We start from the raw sequence: 13,155 nt of genomic DNA on the forward strand, positions 1-13,155 counted from the left end.
CCCGAAGGTTTAAAATAGAACCCGAAGGTTAGAATGAAACCCGAAGGTTAAACGAGAACGCGAAACGCGTTAAGAGGCCGCAAAGCGGCAATGCCAAAATATCTGACTGATGAACGCAAAAAAAACATTAAACGGCTGCAAAGCAACAGGGCAAGATTTGGCAAAAGAACGCAGAAGCGTTAAAAATTTTATTAGAAGGAAAATAGCCCTAGCTCTGATACCATGTTAAAGTAAGAGAGAGAGAATCTTGGGTAAATTTCCCTTAAGTTGAATATTGAGTGTGCACATATATTTATACAAGTAAATGAGTGTGAGGTTTGTTCTCCCAAGCAATGTGGAACTAAAACCCATTACAATACACTATTATCAACAGAGAGAGATATTGTGAGGGAGTTGAGAGCTTTGGTTAGGGTTATATTTGAGTGATTTTGTGAGTTGTAACCCGTTGTATTTCTCCTCCATATAGTAAAATCTCCCCATCCTCTCCCCGTGGACGTAGGCAATTGCTGAACCACGTAAATTTCTATATTTGTGTGTGATTTTGATCGTTATTTTGTGAAGTGCACTCGTGTTTGGTTTTGGTTTTCTTCTCTCATAGCTCACCGACTCGTTTGGTTGTCAAGCACACTTCCGTACGGCGCGCAACAAGTGGTATCAGAGCTCAGATTTCAGATCTAGGGTTTTGAATTAGGTGGAGAAAGATTCAGTTGGAAGCTTGGTTCTTGGAGTTCTAGGCTTTGGTGGAGTTAGGGTTTGAAGTTGTCGTTAAAGATCTCGCTTTTCTCGTGTGGTTAGGAGTTCTATTTGGAATCCAATCTAGGCTTCAGTTGGGTAACTTCTAAATTCTATAAAGTTTGAATCTTTTTTTACAATTTAGAGTTTGTGATTATGGATGAAGAAGTTGGTGAAAACAGCAAGATGACGGGTACAGTTCAAGTGGGTTTTCAGAACACTAAGATTAGTTGAAGAAGTTGGTGAAAACAGCAAGATGACGGGTACAGTTCAAGTGGGTTTTCAGAACACTAAGATTAGTGTAGTGAAATATGACGGCAAAATCAATTTTGGTTTGTGGATGAGCGACGTACAGGATGCGCTCAATGCTCAAAATTTAGAGGAGACCATCATAGTCGATGTGAGGCCACCTAAATATGAAGAGGTGGTATGGGAAAAGATGAATAGGAACGATTGTGGGGTGATCAGGTCCTGTTTGAAACAGGACCTAAAATATGATATGATTGGGGTGACGTCTGCGATGAAGATGTGGAAAATTCTCAACAATAAATATCTTACGAAGAGTGTTGAGAACAGGTTGCATTTGCTACGTAGGTTATTCAGATTTCAGATGTCCCGAGGCACCTCGTTTGCGGCTCATGTGAACAACTACACTAAGTTGTTGTCGGACTTGACGAACGTGGATGAAAAGATCACGGATGAGTACAAGGCTATTATTCTTTTGGGCTCCTTACCGGATGAGGAGTATGATACATTCGTGCTTACTTTGCTGAACGGGAGATCTTCTATCACTTATAGTGAAGTGACTAACGTATTGACGAACTACGATTTGAGGAGGAAGGATAATGAGACTTCCTGCGCTAGTACTTTAGGAGAGGCCTTGTCGACGAGAGGTAAAAGCTCATATCGGAAAGGTGGAAATAGAGGGAGGTCAAAGTCAAGAAGTCGCCACCAATTAGTAAAGAACCAATGTGTATTCTGTAAGGAGCAGGGACATTGGAAGAGAGACTGTCCGAAGCTCAAGGAGAAAGAGAATGGCAAGAAAAAGGGCCCGAAGGCCAATGAGGTGAACGTTGCGAAAGGCGATGATTCCGATGACTCGTGCTTTTCTCTACTGATTACTCCGGAGGTGAATCATGTGGATGCATCAGATTGGATGCTTGATTCAGACGCTACTTATCATGTGACCCCTAGGCGAGACTGGTTTGCATCATTTGAGAAAGTCGACGGGGGTGTTGTTATCATGGGAAATGATTAATCCTGTGACATTTGTAGGATAGGTACTGTGAGGATTCGGATGCACGATGGAGTAGTCGTGAGTTGAAGGAGGTGAGATTCGTTCCTCAACTAAAGAAGAATCTTATCTCAGTTGGAGCTTTAGAGGCTAAGGGATTCAAGGTGACCTTTGAGGATGCTATAGCGAAGGTTACTAAGGGGTCTTTGGTGGTGATGAAGGGAGTCCGCAGTCAAAATTTATACTATCTGAAGGGGAGCACCGAGATTAGTCAGGTTGCTTCGGCTACTTCAGAGACGGACATGAGTAGGTTTTGGCATTACAGGTTAGGACACATAGGAGAGAAGTCACTGCAGGTTTTGTGCAAGTAGGGGTTATTGAAGAGAGCCAAGAGTGGTAAAGTGGAATTCTGTGAGTACTGTGTTCTTGGCAAGAAGACGAAGGTGAAGTTCGAGACGGCCATTCATAGGACGAGGGGCATCTTGGACTACGTACACATAGATGTTTGGGGTCTCACCAAGACTACATCACTTGGTGGTCGACATTGGTTCGTCACGTTCATTGATGACTATTCTAGACGTTGTTGGGTGTACATCATGACGAAGAAGAGTGAAGTCCTAGATATATTTGTGGAGTGGAAGAAGAGATTGGAACTGCAGACTGGGAGAAAAATCAAGACGTTACGATCCGACAACGGTGGTGAGTATACTTCAGACCCCTTTCAGCAACTATGTCGAGACGAGGGCATAGACATGCACTTCACAGTTAGTCATACACTGCAGCAAAATGGGGTGGCGGAGAGGTTAAATCGGTCTTTGCTGGAGAAGATTCGATGTTTATTAGCGCATAGTGGTTTGGAGAATATCTTTTGGGCTGAGGTACTTTCATATGCGAGCCACCTCATTAATAGGCTGCCTTCATCTGCGATTGAGGGAAAGACCCCTATGGAGATGTGGTCGGGAGAGACAACACATGACTATGACCAACTTAAGGTATTTGGTTGCCCTGTATATTATCATGTTAGAACTGATAAGTTGGAACCTCGAGCTAAGAAGGCCATATTTGTAAGATTCAAGCGTGGTGTCAAGGGATACAAGCTTTGGGATCCAGTTGATAAGAAGTGGTGTCAAGGGATACAAGCTTTGGGATCCAGTTGATAAGAAGATTGTGCTGAGTAGGGACGTCATATTCGATGAGGCTTCTATCTTGAAGCTTCCCAGCAGTTGATAAGAAGATTGTGCTGAGTAGGGACGTCATATTCGATGAGGCTTCTATCTTGAAGCTTCCCAGTTCTCATCAGGTAGAGAGTGACCCGACAAAAAAGATATCGCAGGTGGTGGAGATTGATGCAGCTCCACAGTGTCCAGAAGGTGCAGTATCCATTAGAGTGCCGACTGAGGTGACACTAGGCGAGCACAACGGTGATGCGGAGGATACGGGTACTCATGTGCAGGATCAGGGACCAACGACTCGGGTTCAGGATTCTATTACGGTTCGGGGACAGAGGAGAGACATACGGGTGCCAGCACGGTATGCCGACATAATTGCATATGCACTTCCGGTGGAGAGTATCGATGAGATGATACCTACTACTTTCAGAGAGGTCGAGCAGAGTTCGGAGGCTGATTCGTGGCAGATAGCTATGCAGGAGGAGATGGAGTCTCTTTATAAGAACGATATATGGGAGCTTGTTGAGCTTCCAAAGGGACAAAAAGCGATTGGATGCAAGTGGGTATACACGAAGAAGGAGGGCGTTGAGGACACTCCAGTGAGGTTCAAGGCTAGGTTGATTGCGAAGGGCTATGCACAGGAGGAATGTATTGATTACAATGAGGTTTTCTCTCCGGTGGTGAAGCATTCTTCGATTCGGATTCTGTTAGCTTTGGTGGCACGGTATGGATTAGAGTTAGATCAGTTGGATGTGAAGACGATATTTCTTTATGGTGATCTTGATGAAGAAATATATATGACTCAGGCATTAGGGTTCCGAGCTGCAGGAAAAGATAAGTTGGTTTGCATGTTAAAAAAATCGCTATACGGTTTGAAGCAGTCTCCTCAACAGTGGTATAGGCGATTTGATGGTTTTATGCTTGGTCATTCGTACACTCGGGGCCAGTTTGATCCTTGCGTGTATTTTCACAAGTTGAGAGGATGTGCGTACATCTATTTGTTACTTTATGTCGATGACATGTTGGTTGCCTCTACTTCCAGGTCGACTATAGATGAGTTAAAGGTTCAGCTTTCAAATGAGTTAGAGATGAAGGACTTGGGTGAGGCCAAACGCATTTTGGGAATGGAGATCGGTAGAGACAAGAAGAATGGCAGAATTTGTTTGATATGGGTGACTTATTTGAAGAAGGTACTACAGCGATTTCATGTTAGCATGAATACGAAGCCAGTTATTGTACCATTAGGAGCCCATTTGAAGATTTCAGCTGGTCTTTCACCTAAGTCAGTTGAAGATCGAGAGTTGATGTCGAAGACTCCATATGCAAGTACGGTTGGGAGCTTGATGTATGCGATGGTATGTACGAGGTCGGATTTGTTACAGGCGGTGAGCATGGTTTCGAGATACATGCACGATCCAGGAGTGGGTCATTGGGACGCCGTGGGATAGATTTTGAGGTACATTTGAGGTACGCTCAATGTTGGTTTGATTTATGAGCGGGACACTACAGGTGGGTAGTTGTGCATTGGATAGGTGGATTCGGATTATGCCGGGGATTTGGATAAGCGTTGGTCTACTACGGGGTAAGTGTTTACTTTGACCCGTACGCCGGTATGTTGGAGATGCACCTTACAGTCTACGGTGGCTTTGTTTACGATGGAGGCAGAGTATATGGCGGTTACGGAGGCTGTGAAAGAGACTATTTGGCTTTGAGGATTTTTGGAGGAACTTGATATATCACAGCGGTTCATCACCATTCATTGTGATAGCATGAGTGCTATCTATTTGGCGAAGAATCAGGTTTTTCATGCGAGGACGAAGCAAATTGACATTCGTTATCACTTCGTTCGGGATGTTCTTGAAGATGGCGATGTGGAGATTGTGAAAGTCCACTCGAAGGATAATCTGTCGGATATGCTCACTAAGGTGGTTCCGAGTAACAAGTTTGATCATTGTCGAAACTTGTTGCATATTCATGATTGTTGAGGCCGTTGACGGCCATTTGGATGAACTACGGGCGACTTAATCCCTTATGAGAGGGGGTACGTAGACAACCACATTGGTGCAGCCGAGTTTAGAGAGACAACGCATTGGTGCTCATGTTGGTGTCGGCTCGGTGTTGAGAACACTTCGCCGAGGTGGAGAATTGTGAAAACGGCGAAGGAATTGCGAAAAACGTAAAGAATAAACAAAACAGACTCCACCACACTCTGGTGTGGTGTCTGTCATGGGTGTGGCAGAATCTGTCCTGTCTGCCATGGGTGTGGTGTCTGTCATACCCTGGTGTGACAGAATCTGTCCTGTTTGCCATGGGTGTGGTGTCCTCAGTAAGAACCCTAAAACTTGACACGATCTCTCAAAAATTAGACAAACCCTAGAAATATCTGAGTTGATAATGAGAGAAAAAGGATAAATGTAGCATAAAAGGTTCGATCTTTCATATCTTTCCTTCTTTTCTTCAGACTAACTACACATCATCCACAATAATTTTAACAACTATGAATAATATTTGAAAACATCAAAATACACCGAATAATGAGCAAGGACTCATAAGATCGGACAAAATTTTCAGCAAATTCGGGTATTTCCCTTCAATTCGATCAAAAACCAGAGGGGAAATTTTTGAAAAAAAAAATAGAGGAGGGGGATTGTACCTGGAAAGCGAGGAGAAAGGGCAGAGGCTTTTCCGCACAAGAAATCCCAGAGAAGTTGACTACTTGATCTTGGAAATTGAGGAAACCCTAGAAAAGATTGAGCTGATATCAATAATAGCAAAATAGAGAAAGGGAAAACAGAGCTACTGTACTTTCAAGAGCATCGAGGGCGGGAATGGCAAGAAGGGAATAATTGATGGAGGAGAGAGAGAGAAACGATGGGGTTCGTCATTGTTTTGTCGGGATTTGAGCTTTGTTGGGCCGGGTCAGATCCACGAACTGTGAGGCCCAGACCCAGCAGGGTAAAAACGGGGTAATTTTCATAATAAGAGAGTCCTCAAAATAAGGTCACACAGAGATATACTTTTGGAAAGCCTTGTATTTTCTTTTTCCTTTTTTTTTTTTTGAAAAGTTGGAAAGCCTTGTAATTGAATTACTCATAAGAAATTACTCATGGCGTGAGATAATAAAGAAAGCAACACATACAATAGGTTAACTAGCTGCATGTAAAAAATTAGTAATAATAATAATAACAACTTGATTACAAAAGTGGATAAGCTAAGTCAAAATCTCAATATTTAATGTCAGTTAAATATTGAACAATAACAGCCATAGTCCAAAAGCCAAAGCCTAACCACAAACAACTAGTAATAGAACAATACGAATATCCAAAATATCTCGCCAAATATCCCTCTGTTAGTTCTTGGTTTTCAATAGAATTAATCCCAATAAACAACAAGTACGTACCTGAACATTTTGATAATACGTAAAGGCATACAACCGAATAGATTTTGATATCATTTGGCTTGATATTCATCTGTGATATGTTTAAAATAAATGTTGGGTCTTCTCGACAAACCATCTGTGATATGTTGGCATACAACCGAATATTGTTTTCAAGATAACAAAAAGGCAAACCACTTAGTCGGCCTAACATGTCTCAAAATATAGGGGGGTTTTTCTTCCTAGAAACCACCTTAACAATAGGGTAATTATCCAGAAACCGTCTTTCATTTTCAATTTGTGCATAAACCACTTTTAAAGTTGGGTTTTTGTTGCCAGCAACCACCTCCTAATCAAATTTTCACTAAAAACCCAAAAATAAGCTTTAAAAAAATTCAAGTTCAAGATACGCGAGTTGTATCCTAATAGAACCTAAACACTAAAAAAATGAGTCGTATACATCTAATGCGCTTTTTTAAGGGTAATTTTGGGCTTCAAGTGAAGAATTTGGCTGGGTGGTGGTTGATTGCAATAAAAACCAACTTTAAAAGTGGTTTATGTTTAAATCGAGAATGAAAGGTGGTTTCTTTATAATTACCTTATTTTTTTAAGGTGGTTTCTAGAGAACAAAAAAACCCTTCAAAATAACAAAACTTCATTCAGTAGCCTGGGGGAAAATTTTACTGTTATTCAGAGAAGTGCTGAAAGAATTAATATTGCTTGTATTAATGTTTGAGAAGAGTTATTCAGAGAAGTGCTCAGGAATGAAGAGCACAGCATGGAAAAGTTCCAGATTTCCATAGCATCCATCCATTAGACAAATTAATTAGCGTCCACGCTAAGCCTCTGTTGACATCCTTGAGCTTTGAAATACGAAAACAACAAATGGTTCATTCATTAACTAGACAAGACAAGGCATATATATGAGAACAAATTTTTTAAACAGACCTATTTCAATTTTTAATTTTCAAAACCGACTCTTTTTTTTTTATTTACCAAAACCGACCCGATTTTATGATTAGCAGATTAATCACCTTCCTAAATAGTCGGGGTTGGCAACCCCGACTATTTAGGACGGTGTTAAACCCTAATTAGAAGCATTAAACCTTAAAAATTAATGTCCTAAATAGTCGGGGTTGCCAACCCCGACTATTTAGGAAGGTGATTAGTCTGCTAATCACAAAATCGGGTCGGTTTTGGTAAATAAAAAAAAAAGAGTCGGTTTTGAAAATAAAAAGTTGGAATGGGTCTGTTTAAAAAATTTGTTCTATATATGACGTAAACCCAATTTAATTTTTCATGCGCTCACCGCGTACGCACGCTTCAGTGTCTTCAACTGCATGCTTCATTACATGCTCTAAGCACTCTCTCAACGTGGCTCTGCGCAGGGCCGGCCCTGGGGTAAGCCCACCAAGCCCCGGGGCTGGGGCTGTTAGATCTACATCATAAAACTTGAGATCTAAAATCATATAGCCATGATTAATTCAAAGAGATTAACAAAAATCTAAAGAGCGGAAGCTTATACCTGAATCCATTGCTTGATCTTGAGATGGGTTTTAATCTTCTAACCTTAGGGTTTCTCCAAATCCAAATTTCTCTCTTAGATGGGGGTGAAGAGAATTAGAGAATGTAACCCTAGGTTAGGGACCATAACCCCTTATTTATAGATGTTGTACTTTTGTAATTTAGCCCCTCAATAAATCACAATTACAACCTGGTATCTGCACATATAACCACATGACTTATTTAAATACCAAATTAACCCAACTTAATTGATCACTTTAGTGGGTTATCCTGAAAGATAGCAATACACATTGATTAATCATATGTGCCCACAAATAGATTTATTAGATTAAATCCAACAATCTCCCACTTGGGCACCATATGATTCCTTAAATTGTGTATAACCTTATGAGCTCAAAAATTGCTATCACTGAAAAGGTATTTCCGAACAATCTCGTCCATTGACTATATCAATATAGGATCAAAGCGGCCTTCGTCACATTTATCGTGACTCGACCCATCAATGGTCACATTTACCAATACAATCAAATGACATAGATCAATCATGGATGTGCAGCATGAAAATTACATGCAATGTGATCAGTACATGTCTATTTTCAACTGGTCCTCCTTAGTGAGGTCAAAACCAAACATAATGTAACAGAGTGTCTTAACTGAAAACTTTATTCTGATCAGACAATACAAACAAACATAAAGCACCACAAATACAAACTCCCACTAAAACATAATATCCTCAAATAATACCACACCCATATGAGCAGTATGCTCATGAAAGACCTTAGGTGGTAATCCCTTAGTAAGAGGATCAGCTATCATGGAGTTTGTCCCAATGTGCTCTATGGATATCTGTCCACTCTGTACCCTTTCTTTCACAACCAGGAACTTAATGTCAATATGTTTTGACTTAGTTGAGCTCCTGTTGTTATTGGAATACATTACTGCAGATTTATTGTCACAATATAACCTTAGTGGTCTTTCAACATTTTCCAAAATGCGCAGTCCCGTGACAAAATTTCGCAGCCATATTCCCTGATTGGATGCCTCATAGCAAGCTACAAATTCTGCTGCCATAGTGGAGGAAGCTACTAGTGTTTGTTTGACACTTTTCCATGATATAGCTCCTCCTGCTAACATATAAATGTAGCCTGATGTAGACTTCCTGCTATCTTGGCATCCAGCAAAATCAGAGTCCGAATACCCAATGACCTCTAATTTCTCTGATTTTCTGTATGTGAGCATGTAATCTTTTGTTTTCTGAAGATACCTCATAACCCTTTTGACTGCTATCCAATGATCCATACCAGGGTTGCTTAAGTATCTGCCTAACATCCCAACAATGTACGCAATATCCGGACGCGTACATACCTGAGCATACATTAGACTTCCTACAGCCGAAGCATAAGGAATCTTCTGCATTTCCTGAATTTCAAGGTTACCTTTAGGGCACTGATTGAGACTAAACTTGTCTCCTTTAGCAACAGGGGTGTCACCTGGTCTGCAATCTTGCATGCCAAACCTTTTAAGTACCTTATCGATATAGCTCTTTTGTGATAATCCAAGAATACCCCGAGAGCGATCTCGATGTATCTGGATCCCTAATATAAAAGAGGCGTCCCCAAGATCTTTCATCTCAAAATTCTTTGATAGAAATCTCTTGGTTTCGTGCAACATGCCTATATCATTAGTGGCAAGCAAGATGTCATCCACATACAGAACCAGAAAAATAAACTTACTCCCACTGAACTTGTGATATACACAGTCATCAACAATGTTCATCTCAAAACCGAACGAGATAACTATTTGTTGAAACTTATGATACCATTGACGAGGAGCTTGCTTGAGTCCATAGATGGATTTCCTTAATTTGCAAACCATATTCTTTGGGTCTCCTGACACAAAGTTTTCTGGTTGCACCATATAAATCATCTCATCAATGTCTCCATTGAGAAATGCAGTCTTAACATCCATCTGATGTAACTCAAGATCATAATGAGCAACAAGTGCCATGATTATTCTGAAAGAGTCTTTCGATGAAACCGGAGAGAAAGTCTCTGTATAATCAATGCCTTCCTTTTGAGTATAGTCTTTAGCCACAAGACGTGCCTTATACCTCTCCACATTACCGTTTGCATCCCGCTTGGTTTTAAAAATCCATTTACAACCAATTGGTTTTGCACCTTCTGGTAATGGGACAAGTTCCCAAACCTTATTGTCTTGCATAGACTTGTACTCTTCATTCATGGCATCAATCCACTGTTGAGAGTTAGAACTTTTCATGGCCTGAGAGAAGTTGATTGGATCATCTTCTAACATTCCACTACTTTCCTCATGTTCTTGGAGAAATACAATATAATCATCCGGAATAGCATTTCTCCTTTCTCTCGTGGATCTCCTTAATGGCACTAGTTCTTGAGGTTGTTGAGTTTGTTCTTCTGGAACAGGGAGTTGTTCAACATTATTATCTTGAGGTTCCAGATTTACTTCTTGAGCAACCCAGGGCCGGAGGGGCAACCAAAGGGGGAGGAGTCAAAGGAGGGATGATGGGTATGGGCATGTCGGTAGTGATGATGGTGGTGGTGGTGATGATGATGGTGGGTATGATGGTGATGATGGGGATGATGATGAGGAGGAGGATGAAGAGGGAAAAAGCTCGGTTAGGAGGTTTGTGAGTTGGGTATTTGGGATGAACAATTAGAAAATTAGATTAAAAAAGTAAATGTTAGTTCTTTATTTTGCTGCTTGTTTTTTTTAATCCTCTCCTGCTTTGTATGATATTTTTTTCCCTCTGGGAAATTTTCTGGGCAAGTGTAGACTTTTTTTGGTTCATGTAAATAAGGAAAAGAAAACGAGTAAATGGAATCAAAAATAAGTTTAAAAATTTCTATGTATTTTAGTTCGATTTTGTGTAGCTATTTGTCTTTGTAGTTCTTAGATTTATTTCTATTTGTTCTTCTTGTAAGTTTTCTCTTTTTTTCTCCCTTCTAGCTTAAATTGATTATACTTATTATTATTTTTTAAAGATATATCCAACAAATGTTCATTGCTATTCACAAGAAAAATGCAACTTTCAGGAAAAAGGATAATCTTTTTGGCTTTGTAGCAAAATAGTCTCTTTTCGTTTCTTTTAGCCGAAGGATATAAGTTGAAGAAAAGGGTCGATTTTATTTTTCTGAAATCATCCACTAGTTGTTGGTAATCTTCTAGGATTTATTTTGTGCTGGTAATTTTCTTTTCAGTATGAGCACTGATAACTTATGTAGTACTTAAAAAAAAAGGATATTTTCTTGTAATGAAAAGAGAAATTATGAATTGATGAAGCTCCATATATATCCAGTAATACAAGAGTAATACAATTCTTAAAGTAAACTTATTATTTTCTTTCAGTGTAACTTTTGAGACTTTCAATCCCAAATTTCAAAAAGAGATGCATATTATTATTATAGTCATTAGTGCCAAAGTAATTAGTTTGTAGACTCGTGGGGCAACTCAAGAGGGAGGAGTCGAAGGAGGGGAGGTCGTCGTGGAGGGAAGGTCGTCGTGGGGCAACTCAGGGCCGACCCAGGGCCGGGCTGGGGCTAGGGCAACCCAAACCTTAGGGCCGGCCCTGGCTCTGCGCGTGGCTTTCGGTGTTTAGTTGCACAATTTTATAGAAAAGTTTTCTCAAAATGTCTATAATGACAATTCTGTAATTATAAATTTTCTGTAGATTTCCGTAAATTGTGTTTGGTTCAAATAAAATTTACAAAAATATTTTCTGTAAAGTACAAAAAAATACCAAAATTTACAGAAATCAATTTCCTCTCAAAATGGGCAGAAATCACCCAGAAATCTGACACCACATTGACAATTTTCTATAAAGTTGATATTTTTTTTATAAATTTAGGGGGTGTTTGGTTCAATTTCTATAAATTATAGGAAACCTTGTAATTTTCTATAAATTTATGAGTCATTTTCTTGTTTTGAACCAAACAAGCAAAGTAAAAAACACAAGAAAATTGATACTTTTTGACTTCTCAAAACTTTTCCTATAATTTTTTTTAAGAAATACAAGAAAATCATATTTTGGGTGGAAAATGTTTCCTATAATTTATAGAAATTGAACCAAACACCCCCTAAAACCTTGAAGTCGTAAAAAACTAGCACATTAGTATCTTCTGCTGGTTCACATGGGAATATTCCAATATGATTAGCACATGTTATTTTTATAATTATATTGACCACATTTATTGTTATATTTTTTACGTCTATGTCTACCCTCTACCTTTTTATTAATTTCAATAGAGGGTATTTTTGTCATATTGGGTTTTTCTAACAATGTCTACCATATTCTAATGGTGGTTCACGAATATTTATGGTCTAACTTTTACAACTTAGAATGATCAAGTAAAAAAATGGTGAAGCAATAGAGTATTTATGTGCAATTTAGTCACTTAATATTGAGGGCCTCTGTCGCATTCATCTTTTCCCCGTCTACTGGGACTTTAGTTGTCCATTATAGTTAGTTCTCTTTTTTCTTTTGGTATTATATTATTATTTTCTCATTTTTTTTATCTTTTCATATGAGGAGATTTTATTTTATTTTATTTTTTTATGTTAAAAAAATTTACGATCATTCTCCAGCTATACCAATATCTTGGAAAAAAACATCAGAGCTCAATTTTTAATTGTATAGCAATACGGTTTGTAGTAACTAGTTGCATAAACAACTTGATTTCAAAATTGGTAATTTTCAAATCTCAATATTAGTGGTTTGTAGTAACTAGTTGCATAAACAACTTGATTTCAAAATTGGTAATTTTCAAATCTCAATATTAGTGCTAAAAGATGCTTAAAGTTCCATCTGCAATAAAAATCAGGTAAATAATTTCAAGATTTTGACATAATTATCAACAAGCTTATGTCCTCTGCTTCATCTTTTTGCGATCCAAATTTTAACTGAATGCAAAGAAAGAGAGCTCAATCACATTTGCATTGTTAAAAGGATTAAACTCTAGATTGAACTATACACCCTTCATACTTCAAGAATCAAAGACAAACAGAAACAAATAGTTAATAGAAGAATATACACATCCAATACATTGTGACAATTTCTTCTAAATTAGTTCTCAAGTTCTGGACAG

The 13,155-nt window shown here is 39.0% G+C and overlaps 1 protein-coding gene across 3 annotated transcripts in view; it reads right to left on the reverse strand.

The window, feature by feature from the left end:
• Positions 1–5,980, reverse strand: part of LOC109829871 (factor of DNA methylation 1-like) — a 71,542-nt gene extending 65,562 nt beyond the window's left edge. For all 3 annotated transcript variants that reach the window (XM_020396943.1, XM_020396944.1, XM_020396945.1), the window contains exon 1: positions 5,789–5,980. The gene's annotated coding sequence lies outside the window, so the exon portion shown is untranslated. The remainder of the gene's footprint in view (positions 1–5,788) is intronic.

Source organism: Asparagus officinalis, chromosome 2 (genome assembly GCF_001876935.1).
Source record: "Asparagus officinalis chromosome 2, Aspof.V1, whole genome shotgun sequence".
NCBI classification, from domain to species: domain Eukaryota; kingdom Viridiplantae; phylum Streptophyta; class Magnoliopsida; order Asparagales; family Asparagaceae; genus Asparagus; species Asparagus officinalis.